The following is a 13,736-nucleotide window of genomic DNA, read 5'->3' as shown; positions in this document are numbered from 1 at the left end:
GATACAGAAAAAGCATTTGACAAAATACAGCAACTTTCCTGACAAAAACATTCCAAAAGATATGAATAGAAGGAAACTTCCTCACATAAGATAAGATATATATGAAAAACCCACAGCCAAATCATATACAATGGTGAAATCCTAAAGCTTTCCCTCTAAGACTGGACACAAAACAAGGATGTCTACTCTCACCACTCCTATTTAACATTATGTTAGAAGTACTTGCAGAGCACTGACGCCAGAAAAAGATGTAAAAGGCATCAAAATTGGAAAGGAAGAAGTAAAACTTTCACTATTTATAGATGACATGATCTTATACATAAACAGCCCTGAGAAACAAAGCTTCCAGGACTTAGAAATGAGTTCAGTAAAGTTACAGGTTATAAGAACAATGCGAAAAATCATACCATTCCTGTACACCAATAATGAACAATCTGATGAGGAAATCAAGCAAAAAAAAAAAAAACCATTTACAATAGAAACTAAAAATCAAATAACTAGGGAAAGTTTAAGTAAAGAAGTAAATGACTTATACGCAGACAACTACAAAGGACTGTTAAAGGAAATCTCAGACTTAGAAAAATGGAAGAATATTCCCTGGTCATGGACAGAAAGACTAAATACCATTAAGAAGTCGATCCTACTCAAACTATCCAAGATTTAATGCAATCCCAATAAAAATCAACACAGCATTTATTAATGAACTGGAAAGACTAAGAAATTTATTTGGAAGGGCAAGAGTCCCTGAATATTCAAAGACATATTGAAAAAGTAAAATGAAATTGAAGCAATCACACTACCTGGCTTACAGCATACTACAAAGCTACAGTGGTCAAAACTGCATGGTATTGTCACAAGAACAGACATACTAACCAATGGAACTGAATTCAGAGTTCTGATAAAGATCATCACATATACAGTCATTTGATATTCAACAAGGCCACCAAGCCCACTCAACTGGGAGAGAATGGACTTTCTTCAACAAATGGTGCTTGGAGACTGGATATAAATATCCAAAAGACTATCCATCTCACACCTTATACAAAAACTAACTAAAGATGGATCAAAGGTCTAATTATAAGAGCCAAGACCAAAAAGACCTTGGAAGATAAGTAGGGAAGCTTCTATAGGACCTTGTAATAGGAAATGTCTTCATGAACTTCAAACCCAAAGCATGAGAAGCAAAAGAAAAAAATAGATAAATGGGACCTCCTCAAAATTAAAACCTTTTGCAACTGAAAGGAGTTTGTGAAGAAAGTGAAAAGACAGCCTAACCAATGGTAGAAAATATTTGGTAACCAAATATCTGATAGGAGCTTAATATCCAGTATATATAAAGAAACCCTATATCTCATAAATAAAAAGACAACCCATTTAAAAAATGAACAAGAGATTTGAACAAACACTTCTCCAAAGAAGATATGAAAAGATGCTCAACATCACTAGCTATTAAGGAAAAGCAAATCAAAACTACAACAAGATACCATCTTACTTCCATTAGACTGGTAGACATTAAAAAATCAGAGGACTAACGTGTTGGAGAGGATATGCAGTAATCGACACCCTCATCCATGGTTGTTGGGAATGTAGGAAGGCCCAGCCATTGTGGATGACAGTTTGGCATTTCCTCACAAAACTAATTATAGTTCTGCCATACGACCCATCAATTCCACTCCTGGGTATATACCCAGAAGAACTGAAAACAAGGACACAAACCAATTAAGCACAACAATGTTCATAGTAGCATTATTCACTATTGCCAAATTTGGAATCAACCCAAAATGCCCATTAACAGATGAATGGATAATCAAAATGTAGTATATACATACAATGAAATATTACTCAACTGGAAAAAGGTATACAGTACAACACATGGGATAACATGAATGAATCTGAAGGGCCTTATGTTGAGTGAAGCAAGCCAGGCATTGAAGGACAAATATTTCATGACCTCTCTGATAAGAATTAAACTAATTGAGCCAACTCAGGGAGCTAGAGTCTGGAAGACAGGTTTCCAGGAAATAGAAAGGGAGAAGTTTGTGAGCCAATGCCCATAGGGGTGAAATCTATGATTAGGTGTAAGTGAGAAGTTGTGCAGTGAAGGGATATGACAGGGGTGTAGGGATACTATTGGGTTGGGTGGTGCAAGCTTGACAGGGGCCAAGGTAGGGAGGATGGGTTGGATGGTCCATGGAAATAGGGGAAGGGTTGGGGGAGGTAGCAGCTGAACACTGGGGATTGGCAGGTATGTGGTTGAAACTACAATGTTGAGAAAATTTTTTTGGCAATATGACAAGGAAGGGCTACTTGTTTAGGGTGTTGGATTGGGGTATATTTGGGACAGGGCACACCTGGGGCAGTCTTCTAGAGAAGGTACAAGTGATCATTTTGTCATAGTGTGTTGTATCAGTGGAGGGAGACCCACATAATGAGTGGAAAGGAGTTGAACTCCCATACAGGGGAGGCCTGATACGTTCTCAAACAGAGAAGAGGGTGTCTCCAGAGAGTATAGGTGGTTCCTAACAGGGGAGGACAGACTAGTGTGTCAAGTCTTCAGCACTGTTCCAAGTATCTACAAATCTTGTCCTTCAAGGAGTGAAGCCTGGTGGTCACAGTCAGTCCTGAGGGGAGGGAGAGGAAGGAATGGGATCAACACAAAGTGGATATTTAGGGGGCAAAGGAAGTGTTCTGCATGATCTTGCAATGATGGATACAGGCCATGTTAAATTTCATCAAAAATTTATAAAAGTATATGGTCTAAAATGTAAACCATAATATAAACCACTGATCATAATTTGCACCGATGTTTTAATATTTGTACATCAGTTCTAACAATTGTACCATCCACATGTAAGAAGGTGATTAACAGGGTAAGGGGGGAAAGGGAAGGCTGTTGCGTATATGGGAGTCCCCTTTATTCTCTATGTGACTCTACTGTGACCTAAAATTTCTTGGAAGACAAAATGAAAAAAGTAAAATATTAGGGAAGTAATGGAAGGAAATGCAACTGTACATATAGAACAATATATATTACAGTGATGAATGGCAAAACTACTCTCCAGTTCATTGAACTCACCCAGGACAACTAACAAGGAAGTCAGAATGGACAACCACCACACCAAGAAACTAAGAAAGCCTACAACTGCAAGCAAGAAAGTCCAATCTATCAGCCAAATAGGATCAAAGCCCCCTCTCTGGAAGAGTAGGCATCACCATTCCAAAATGCTCAGGAATGGGGAATAAAATATAGACAATGTGGACTTACTGGTGTTCTTCTATAGACTTACTTTGGTTCTATCAATGGAAAAACTATCATTGATGTGAACATAATGCCCACTGGAAGTGATGAAGTCAGGGAGAGGAAAAAAAGTGTAATAGGGGGGCATTTTCAGGACTTGGAATAGACCTGAATGACATTGTAATTACAGATACCAGCTGTAGAGTTTGATATTACTGATGAATTCCAGAAAGAAATATTTGATTATATGTGTAAGCTTATCTTTTCCTCTGGGCATACTAGAATTCACAGATTTACTTGATTAGGTAATTATGTCAACCACTTGTGCCAGAAGAGCATTGAGTCCCCACCATTTCATGGGCAAGGACACACAGATAAAAGGCATGGCAAAGGACAGAATTAAGAGTTCTTAATGTTGGAGTTTTGAGGTTGGAGTTTGATGCTGAAGCTGGAGCCCTGGGAAGCAAGGAACTCTGAACCCATAGAAAAGCAAGATCCTGGAAGGGAGGAAACCCAGGAAGCCTGAACCTCACAGACATCGGCAGACATCTTGCTCCAAGATGTGAAAACAGACGTTGTTGAGGGAAGTAACTTATGCTTTATGGTCTAGTATCTGTAAGCTCCCACCACAAACAAATACCCTTTATAAAAAACCAACCAATCTCTGGTATTTTGCAACAGTACCCCTTTGGCTGACCAATACACAGGCCCTTATATATTCTGCCATAACCTAGAGAATTGACTGCGAGAGAGTATAAACTACAATGTAAACTAAAAACAATGCTTAGTTGCAATGCTCCAAAATCTGTTCATCAGTTGTAATGGATATAGCACACTAATGAAAGAAGTTAATGTTGGGAACAAGTAGGAGTTGTGGGGCATATGAGAATCTCCTATTTTTTTATGTAACATTTTATGTAACCTAAGTATCTTTTAAAAATAATTTTAAAAAGGGTACAAAGGCCTCTGATCTGATTACAAAGGTGTACACAGGGATCTGCCATCCCCAGAAAGGGGAGCAAGAGGGACAGCTTAAGGCTGACAGCTTCTCACCTACAATTCTGGTCTGCAGTGTCCCACCAGCCTTTCAGGGCTAAGTGGGATCACACTGTTGTCTACCTTGGGACACTAAGCAGGACTGGAGAAATCCAACACTCTCAATCTCCCTCTCTTATAGGTGGGACTGATTGTTGAGGATGCACCTTCCCAGGAAACAGGAGAGAGAGGGACACAATCTAAGGCTGACTCAGCTTTGGACCCACACATTTGGTCTGTTGTGTCCCAAGGGCCTTCCAGGTCAGGTAGCCCTTGCCATTGTTTGCCTTTGGAGGCTACAAGGGAGTAAAGAAATCTGACCCTCTCAATCTCCTCTATAAACTGGGACTGACTGTGGAGGATGCAGAAGGAAGTGGAATTATTTCCTACCCAGGAAATGGGAGGGGGCTGCCAGAGAAGGCTAGAGAATTTTTCATAAGAAAGTTCAAATCACAAAGCTCTTAGCCTCTAGGCAGGACTCATTCACATTGATCCAGGCTATGTTACAGCAAAAACACTCTAAACAGGCACTGAACTGAGAGGGCTGCCAAACAGTGCCATCTGCTGGCAGAACTAGGAAGTACATATGAGATAATTAAAAATAAATGAGGCTTTTTCTGACATTTATAGCTTTCCTCCCACACCACTAGGAAGTAGGTCTGCAACTCATTACTGGGTGCAGAGCACACTTTTGAGCAACCCTAATGATCCAGGTTGAATCAAGAATCAAAGAGCAACAATAACACACAGCCTCTTGCCACTAAATCTCAAACAAAAGACAAAGAAATTGAGCATCTGAGTAAACTACATACTAATCACCAAAAATTTACAAGCCAGAATAAGAAAATGGAAGACATAGCCCAGGAAAAGGAATATCTCAAAGCCCCAGAAGAGATGCAAGATTTGAGAGAACTAATTAATGAGATGCATAAATTAAATTCATAAGATGAAAGACAATATGGCTAAAGGGATGAATGACATCAAGACAACACTGAGCAAGCACAAAGAGAATTTAAAATGTGGAATAGAAAAGCAACAGAGATCATGGGAAAGAAAGACACAATAGGTGAAATCAAAAACACATTAAAGGTATACAACAATCTCAAGCAGACTTGAAAGGATAGAAGAAAGAGTAACTGACACTGAAGACAGAACAGCTGAAATTGAAGAGGGAAAAGAACAGAGGGAGAAAAATTGGAAAAAAGTTGAGCAGAGGCTCAGGGAGATGAATGACAACAGAAAACACAACACCATGCATGTCAGGGGAGTTCCAGAAGGAGATAAGAAGGGAAAAGGGTTAAAAAGAGTATTTAAGGGAACAGCTAAAAATTTCCCAACTCTCACAAAAGAAATGACCCCACATGTCCAAGAAGCCCACCATATCCTAATTGGAATAAATCCGAATAGATGTACTCCAAAACATGTATTATTCAGAATGTCAAACGTCAAGGATAAAAGAGAAAATTCTGAGAGCAGTAAGGGAGGCAAACCATCACACACAAGGGATGCCCAGTAATAGTGCCGATTTCTCATCAGAAACTATGGGGCGAGAAGACAGTGGTATGATGCATTTAAGAGACTGAAAGAGAAAAACTGCCAGCAAAGAATTCTGCACCCAGCAAAACTGTCCTCAAAATATGAAGGTGAGTATAAAATATTCACAAACAAACAGAAACTAAGAGAGTTTGCAAAAAAGAATCCAAATTGCAGAAAATAAGAAGGAAGCCTTAGAGCCTGAAAGAAAAGGACAGAAGAGAGAGGCTTAGAGGAGAGTATGAAAGAAAAAGACAGAAGAGAGAGGCCTGGAGGACAGTATAGAGAAAAGAATAGAGAAAAGGGAAGCGGACCTGGCCCAGCAGTTAGGGCATCCATCTATCGCATGAGAGGTCTGCGGTTCAAACCCTGGGCCTCCTTGACCCATGTGGAGCTGGCCCATGAGCAGTGATGATGTGCACAAGGAGTACCGTGCCACGCAGGGGTGTCCCCACATAGGGGAGCCCCCCACACAAGGCGTGTGCCCCAAAAGGAGAGCTGCCTAGCGTGAAAGAAAGTTCAGCCTGCCCATGAATGGCGCCACCCACATGGAGAGCTGACACAAGATGACGCAACAAAAAGACACAGAGATTCCCATGCCCCTGATGACAACAGAAGCGGACAAAGAACACGCAGCAAATAGACACAGAGAACAGACAACTGGGGTGGGGGTGGGGGGGAGAAGAGGAGAGAAATAAATAAATAAATTAATTAAAAAAAAAAAAAGAATAGCAGAAAGGATAATCCAGAGTAAAAAGACAGACCAAAATATGATATGACACATGAAAAGCAAAGAATAAAATGTTGGAAGTATATAATGCCTTTACAGTAATATCATTGATTGTGAATAGAAAAAAATGCACCAAACAAAAGATACAGCTTGACAGAATGGATAATAAAACATGAGCCATCCATAGTCTGCGTACAAGAGACCCACTTTAGACTCAGTGATACAAACTGGCTCACAGTAAAAGGTTGGAAAAAGATACTCCATGCAAATAGTAACCAAAAAAGAGCAGCGATAGCTATACGACTATTGGACAAAACAGACTTGAAGTGAAAAAAAGTTAGAAGACAGAGAAGGCCATTATATATTAATAAAAAGTACGACTCACCAGGAAGATATATTTATGCACCTAACCACAGTGCCCCAAAATATGTAAGACAAACTCTGGCAGAACTGAAGGGGGAAACAGGCATCTCTACAATAATAGTTGGAGACTCTAATATAGCACTCACATCATGAGACAGAACAACTCAACAAAGATCAACAAGGAAACAGAGAACTTAAAGAATAAATAAGTTAGACCTAACAGACACACAGAATGCTGCATCCACACGTAGCAGGTTATACATTCTTCTCACGTGCCCATGGATCCTTCAACAGGATACATCACATGTAGGGCACAATGCATGTCTCAATAAATACAAAAACACTGAAATTATATAAAGCACCTTCTTAGATCATAAAGAAATGAAACTGGAAATCAACATACACAGGAAAAAGGTAACTTCACAACTGTGTGGAATCTAAAGAACACACTCCTAAATGATCAGTGGGTCAAAGAAGAAATAGCAAGTGAAATCAGTAAATGTATTGACACAAATGAAAACAAGAACACGAATTACCAAAACTTATGGGATACAGCAAAGCAAGTCTTGGTAGGGAAATTTATATCCCTAAATGCCTATATTAAAAAAAGAAGAAAGAGCTAAACTCAAAGACTTAACTCAAAACCTAGAGAAATTAGAAAAAAAACCACTAAACCAATCCTCAAAGCAAGCAGTAGGAAAGAAACAATAAAGATAAGAGCAGAAATAAATGAACCACCACAACAACAAAAAAATAGGGAATATCAAAACCAAAAGCTAGGTCTTTGAGAAGATCTGTAAAATTGACAAATTGCTAGCAAGCTTAACAAAGGAGAAAAAAGAAGCAAATACATACAATCAGAAATGAAAGGAGGAAAGTAATGACTGACCCCACAGAAATAAAAGATTCGAAAGAGGATATTACGGGGAAGCGGATTTGGCTTAACTGATAGAGCATTCACCTACCACATGGGAGTTTCAGGGTTCGAACTCCACTTTGATCCCCAAGGCCTCCTGACCAATGTGGTGAGCTGGCCCAAGTGCACTGCTGATGTGTGCAAGGAGTGCCATGCCATGCAGGGGTGTCCCACACGCAGGGGAGCCCCACATGCAAGGAGTGCACCCCATAATGGGAGCTGCCTGGGGTAAAAAAAAGTGCAGCCTGCCCAGCAGTGGTGCCACACACATGGAATCCTGACACAGCAAGATGGCTCAACAAAAAGAGACACAGATTCCCAGGGCCATGGGCAAGAATACAAGCAGACACAGAAGAACACATGGCAAATAGACACAGAGAGCGGACAACTGAGGGGGGCGGAGGGGGAAGAGAGAAATAAATTAAAAATAAATCTTTAAAAAACAAAAGAGGATATTATGAGAAACTGTATGCCAACAATCTAGACAACCTAACAATGTGAAAATTCCTAGAAATGCACAAACAACCTACATTGACACTACAAGATATACAAGAACTTAACAAATCAATCACATTAAAGGAGACTGAATCCATCATCAAAAATCTCCCAACAAAGAAAAGCGCAGGACCAGATGACTTCAGAGATGAATTCTACCAAGCATCTCAAAAAGAATTAACATCAATCCTGTTTAAACACTTCCAAAATGATGAAGAGGAGGGAAAATTACCCAACACTTTTCATGAAGCCAACATCACCCTAACACCAAAGCCAGATAAAGACACTATAAGGAAAGAAAATTATAGACCAATCTCTCTAATGAAGAGAGAGAGGCAAAAATTCTCAACAAAATATTGACAAATTGAATCCAGGAGCATTATCAAAGACTTACATACATCACAACCAAGTTGACTTATTCCTGGTATGCAAGGCTAGGTAAACTAAGAAAATCAATCAACATGATTTACCACATTAACAAACTGAAGGGAAAAAAACACATGATCATCACCATAGACACAGAAAAGGCATTTGACAAAATCCAGCATTCTTTCTTGATAAAAAAACACTTCAAAAGATATGAGTAGAAGGAAAATGCACAATATGATAAAAGGCATATATGAAAAACCAACAGCCAACATTGTACTCAGTGGGGAAATGTTCAAAGATTTCCATCTAAGATCAGAAACAAGACAAGGATGCCCACTTATCACCATTGTTGTCCAACATTGTACTAGAAGTTCTAGTTAGAGCAATTAGAGAAGAAAAGAAAAAAAAATCAAGGCATCCAAATAGGAAAAGAGGAAGTAAAACACACTATTTGCAGATGACATGATCCAATATTGAGAAAATTCTGAAATGTCTACAACAAAGCTACTTGAGCTAATAAATGAGCTCAGCAAAGCAGTAGACTACAAGATCAACGTGCAGAAATCACTGTTTTTGTACACTAGTACTGCACAGTCTTAGGAGGAATCAGTGGGAAAATTCCATTTACAACAGCAACAAAAAGACTCAAAGACATAGGGATCAATTTAACCAAAGAAGTACAGGACCTATACATGGAAAACTACAAAACAGTGGTAAAAGAAATTTAAAATGACATAAACAAATGGAATGACATTCCGTGTTCACGTCCTGAAAGACTAAATACCATAAAGAGGTCACCCAACCTAAACTGATTTATAGACTCAATGTAATGCCAATCAAAATTCCGACAGTCTACTTTACAGAAATAGAAAAGGCAATTACCAAATTCCTTGGAAAGGGAAAGTGCACCCAAATAGCCAAAAGCATTCTAAAAAAGAATAGCAACGTGGGAGGAATTTCACTGCCAGAACTTGAAACATATTACAAAGGTACAGTGGTCAAAACAGCATGCTACTGGCATAAAGAGATACTCGTCTATCAGTGGAATAGAATTTAGAGTTCAGAAATAAACCCTCGACTCCATGGTCAACTAGTTTTTGACACACCAACCAAGTCCATGTTAACAGGAAAAAAGTCTCTTCAATAAATGGTGCTCGGAGAACTAGATATCTATAAGCAAAAGAATGAACCAGGACCCCTACCTCACATCCTATACAAGAATCAACTTAAAATGGATCAGAGACCTAAATATAAAAGTAACAACTATAAAACTACTTGAAGAAAATGTAGGGAAACATCATAAAGACCTTGTCATACATGCTGGTTTCTTGGATCTTACACTCAAAGCACACAAAACGAAAGAAAAAACAGATAAATGGGAACTCCTCAAAATTAAAAACTTGTGCACCTCACAGGTCTTTGTCAAAAGGGTGAAAAGGTAGCTGCCTCAGTGGAAGGAGATAACTGGAAATCACAGGTCTGATAAGGATTTAATATCCATGATATATAAAGAGAGATTACAACTCAACAATAAAAAAACAAATGATTCAATTAAAAAATGGGCAAAAGACATGAACAGACATTTGTCCAAAGAAGAGATACAAATGACAAGAAAACACAGGAAAAAATGTTCAATATGAGTAATGACTAGGGAAATGCAAATCATAACTAAGAGGTATCATTTTAGACCTATCAGAATGGCCACTAACTAAAAAGTCAGAGAAGTACAAATGTTGGAGAGGAGGATGCAGAGAGATAGGAACACTTATTCACTATTAGTGGGAATGCACTGTGGAGGACTGTTGGCAGTTCCTAAAGAAGGTGAATATAGACTTGCCAGTGACCCAAGAATATCACTATTGGGTCTACAGCCAGAACTGAAAGCACTGATACAAATAGACATCTGCACACCTATGTTCATAGCAGTGCGAGTCACAATTGTCAAAAGCTGGAAAGAACCCAGGTGTCCATCAACTGAGGAATGGATAAAGAGTAGTATATTCCCATGATGGAATATTATGCAGCTGTAAGAAGAAATGAAGTTGTAAAACATTTGACAACATGGATGAACCTGGAGGACATTATGTTGAGTGAAGTAAGCCAGACACAAAAGGACAAATACAGTAAGAGTGCATTACTATGAACTAAATATATTGCATAACATACTGTATGATTCCATTTATATAAAATGTAAAGATAAGTCAATTTATAGAGGGGAAAATAAAGGATTCATGCAAGAGTAGCCAAACCGGGAGCTGTGAACAGTAGGGGAAGCACAGATGAAAAAGTGATGAATTTTCTTGTTTTTTCATTATTATTGAAATAATGAAAATGATCTAATAATGATTGAGGTGATGAATGCACAACTATATGATGGTACCAAATACCAGTGACTGTGCACCTTGGATGAATTGTATGCTTTGTTGATATGTATGGATAAAATTGATTTGTTAAAAAAAAAGGACAAACAGCACTTCAAAATGGGAAAATACATAAAAACACTTTCACCAAAGAAGAAACATTCACTTCTTTTCATCATTAGGGAAATACAAATTAAAATCTGCTTTGCGTTACCATATAGACATACTAAAATGGCTAAAATCAAGAAAGATAATACCAACTGTTAAAGAAGATGTGGAAAACCTGGAACCCTCATACATTTCTGGTGAGAATGCCAAATGGTCCTGTCACCTTGGCAAACATTTTGTCAGTTTCTTAAAAATATAAACTTACATCATTGTTGCTAATTCCACTCCGAGAAATCGATCCAAGACAAACTGCTGTACAATGAATTCTACAGCAAGTTCATGGCAGCCAAAACTGGAAAAAAATACAAATACCTATCAACTGAGGCTTGCATAACAAAAGGCGGTACATCTTAAATAGCTGTGCAGCTCTAACTAGGTAAGTTCATTAAATTAACTTTCACAGAAAGTTATCCGTGTCTGCAAAAATGCCAAAGATTGAAGCAGGCCCCGGGCCCCCCGCCCCCCGCGAAGGCAGCCCCCCAACACCTCGGCCCCAAACCGCAGAGAGAGGGGAGGCCCGGCGGGGCGCGCGCACAACCGTCCAGCAAGCAGGAGCCTCGGCGGCGGCGCGGGCCCGCGCTCCCAGAACGCAGCACTGGCAGAGCCGCTCGCCGCTTTTCGCGCTTCCGGGGCCCCCGCAGCCCGCGCCAGCCGCCGCCAGGTTGAGTCCCACACGCACCCGGCACGGAGCAGGGGCAGGCGGGCGTCTGAGGGGGCGCCGCGCGCTCCCCCTGAGGGTTCCGGTCCCGCGCTCGCTGCCCGCCCGCCCGCGGGCCAGACGCGCCCCTCACCGCGCACCTGGAGGCCCGCGCGGCGTCTCGGCCTGGCCCGAGCACCAGCTCACGGCGACCGGATCCCGAACACCCCCAGCTGCGAGAAGCGCCGCCGCCGTAGCCGCGCCGCGTGCAGGACGGGGCTCAGGGGGCGGGGCTGAGTGGGAGCGGGGTTGAACGGCCAGGGGCGGGGCTGAGCCCGGGGGCGGGGCTGAACGCCGGGGGGCGGCGCTAAGAGTGTAGCTGAGGGGGCGGAGCTGAAAGGCGAGGGGCGGGACTGAGCCCAGGGGGCGGGGCTGAACGGCGGGGGCGGCGCTAAGAGTGGGGCTGAGGGGTGGGGCTGTAATTGGGGCTGAGGGGGCGGAACTGAACGGCCGGGGGCGGGGCTGAGCTGTGGGGGCGGGGCTAAGGCCCGGCTGCACCCCTGCAGCATCCCCGCCCCCGCGCGGCCACAGGAGATCCTGGGGGCCCTCAGCCTCCGTGGCGCCCCCGTCCCATGCTCCTCCGGGGGTCCCTACCTGCGTCCTCCCTGCAGAGCGTCTTCCCGCCCCCGAGACCCAACCGGCGCCTGGCCTGGAGTGGGGACTCCTCCCTGGAGGAGCTGCTGGTCCCTCCTGCTGTGAGATAAATATTCTACATCACAGAAGACCTAAGCTAAGATTGTAGAGCAATAAAATGCAGTGCATCATTGTAAGCCGATGGTTACTGATTCCTTTTCAAATAACAGGTCATGATTCTAGGACCCAAATTATAAAAATATTTAAAATGGACAGAATTATTATAGTTTCTAAAATTATTATAGTTTCCTAAGACAGGAATTTTAAAGCGGAAAATCTTAAAGGCAAATTAAGACCTATGAAATGCTATGGTTGTAAATGAATCAGCACTTGGAATATTATAGAGCAGTACTTGGGACAAACTGCCAGTAATTCATCTTTTAGGACTTGTGTAATCACTCCAAACAGATTATTCCTGTGATGTCCAAAACTATCATATAAATGGAACCTTTAAAAAACAAAAATTTTAAAGCTACATAGTTCACAAAAAATGTTACATTAAAAAATATAAGTGGCTCCCACGCACCCCACCCCACCCCCAAAATATGCAAATAAAGAGAGACAGAAAGATAATTAATGGTTGACAGGGTTGAGGGGAGTGGGGAAGGTGGAGTAACTCCTTTTCAGTCTATGAGGTTTCCTTTGGAGTGGATAAAAATGTTCTGAAATTAGATAAATTTGATGCACAACATAGTAAAGGTACTAAATGCCACTGAATGTACTGTTAAAATTGTTAGTTTTATGTTATGTGAATTTCACCTACCGAAAAAATATACAGATAATGTGAAGTGGAGGAATAAAAGCTATTATAATAATGCTCTTTGGTGCTTGGACAGTTTCTTTCTACTATATCTCTCACCTACCAAGTTCTGAGTTGTCACCTGCTGATGGTACAGTTCCATGCCATCCAAAAGGAGAAGGTGTGCCTACATAGGAAAGGAGCCATAAAAATCCTTATTGGTTCCTGTTCAAGGAATAAGTTTGTCTAGTTCTAAACATGGCTAAAAGCTGGGGTATTAAGTTAAACAAACATTATCAACACAGACATACTCAAGAGTGAATTAGGAGGAAAAAGGAATTTTTCAATTGAGCAAGTCTCTTGCTAGTCTTCATTACTAGAACCAATTAAAGCATTTTTCTTTTCTGCTCTAGTACAGAACCTGGTCAGAAGGTTTTTCTCTTAGCTCACTTAAGCTTCC

The 13,736-nt window shown here is 40.9% G+C and overlaps 1 long non-coding RNA gene across 1 annotated transcript in view; it reads right to left on the bottom strand.

Annotated features, from left to right (window-relative positions):
* LOC131276249 (uncharacterized) overlaps positions 1-11,487 on the bottom strand; it is a 29,663-nt gene extending 18,176 nt beyond the window's left edge. Inside the window, exon 1 of the long non-coding RNA XR_009183748.1 lies at positions 11,413-11,487. This is a non-coding gene — a long non-coding RNA (uncharacterized lncRNA). The remainder of the gene's footprint in view (positions 1-11,412) is intronic.
* Between the last annotated feature and the right edge of the window lie 2,249 nt (positions 11,488-13,736).

This window comes from Dasypus novemcinctus, chromosome 27 (genome assembly GCF_030445035.2).
Source record: "Dasypus novemcinctus isolate mDasNov1 chromosome 27, mDasNov1.1.hap2, whole genome shotgun sequence".
NCBI lineage: Eukaryota > Metazoa > Chordata > Mammalia > Cingulata > Dasypodidae > Dasypus > Dasypus novemcinctus.
Note: the sequence above shows the minus strand (reverse complement) of the source record. Positions and strands in the feature narration are given on the sequence as shown.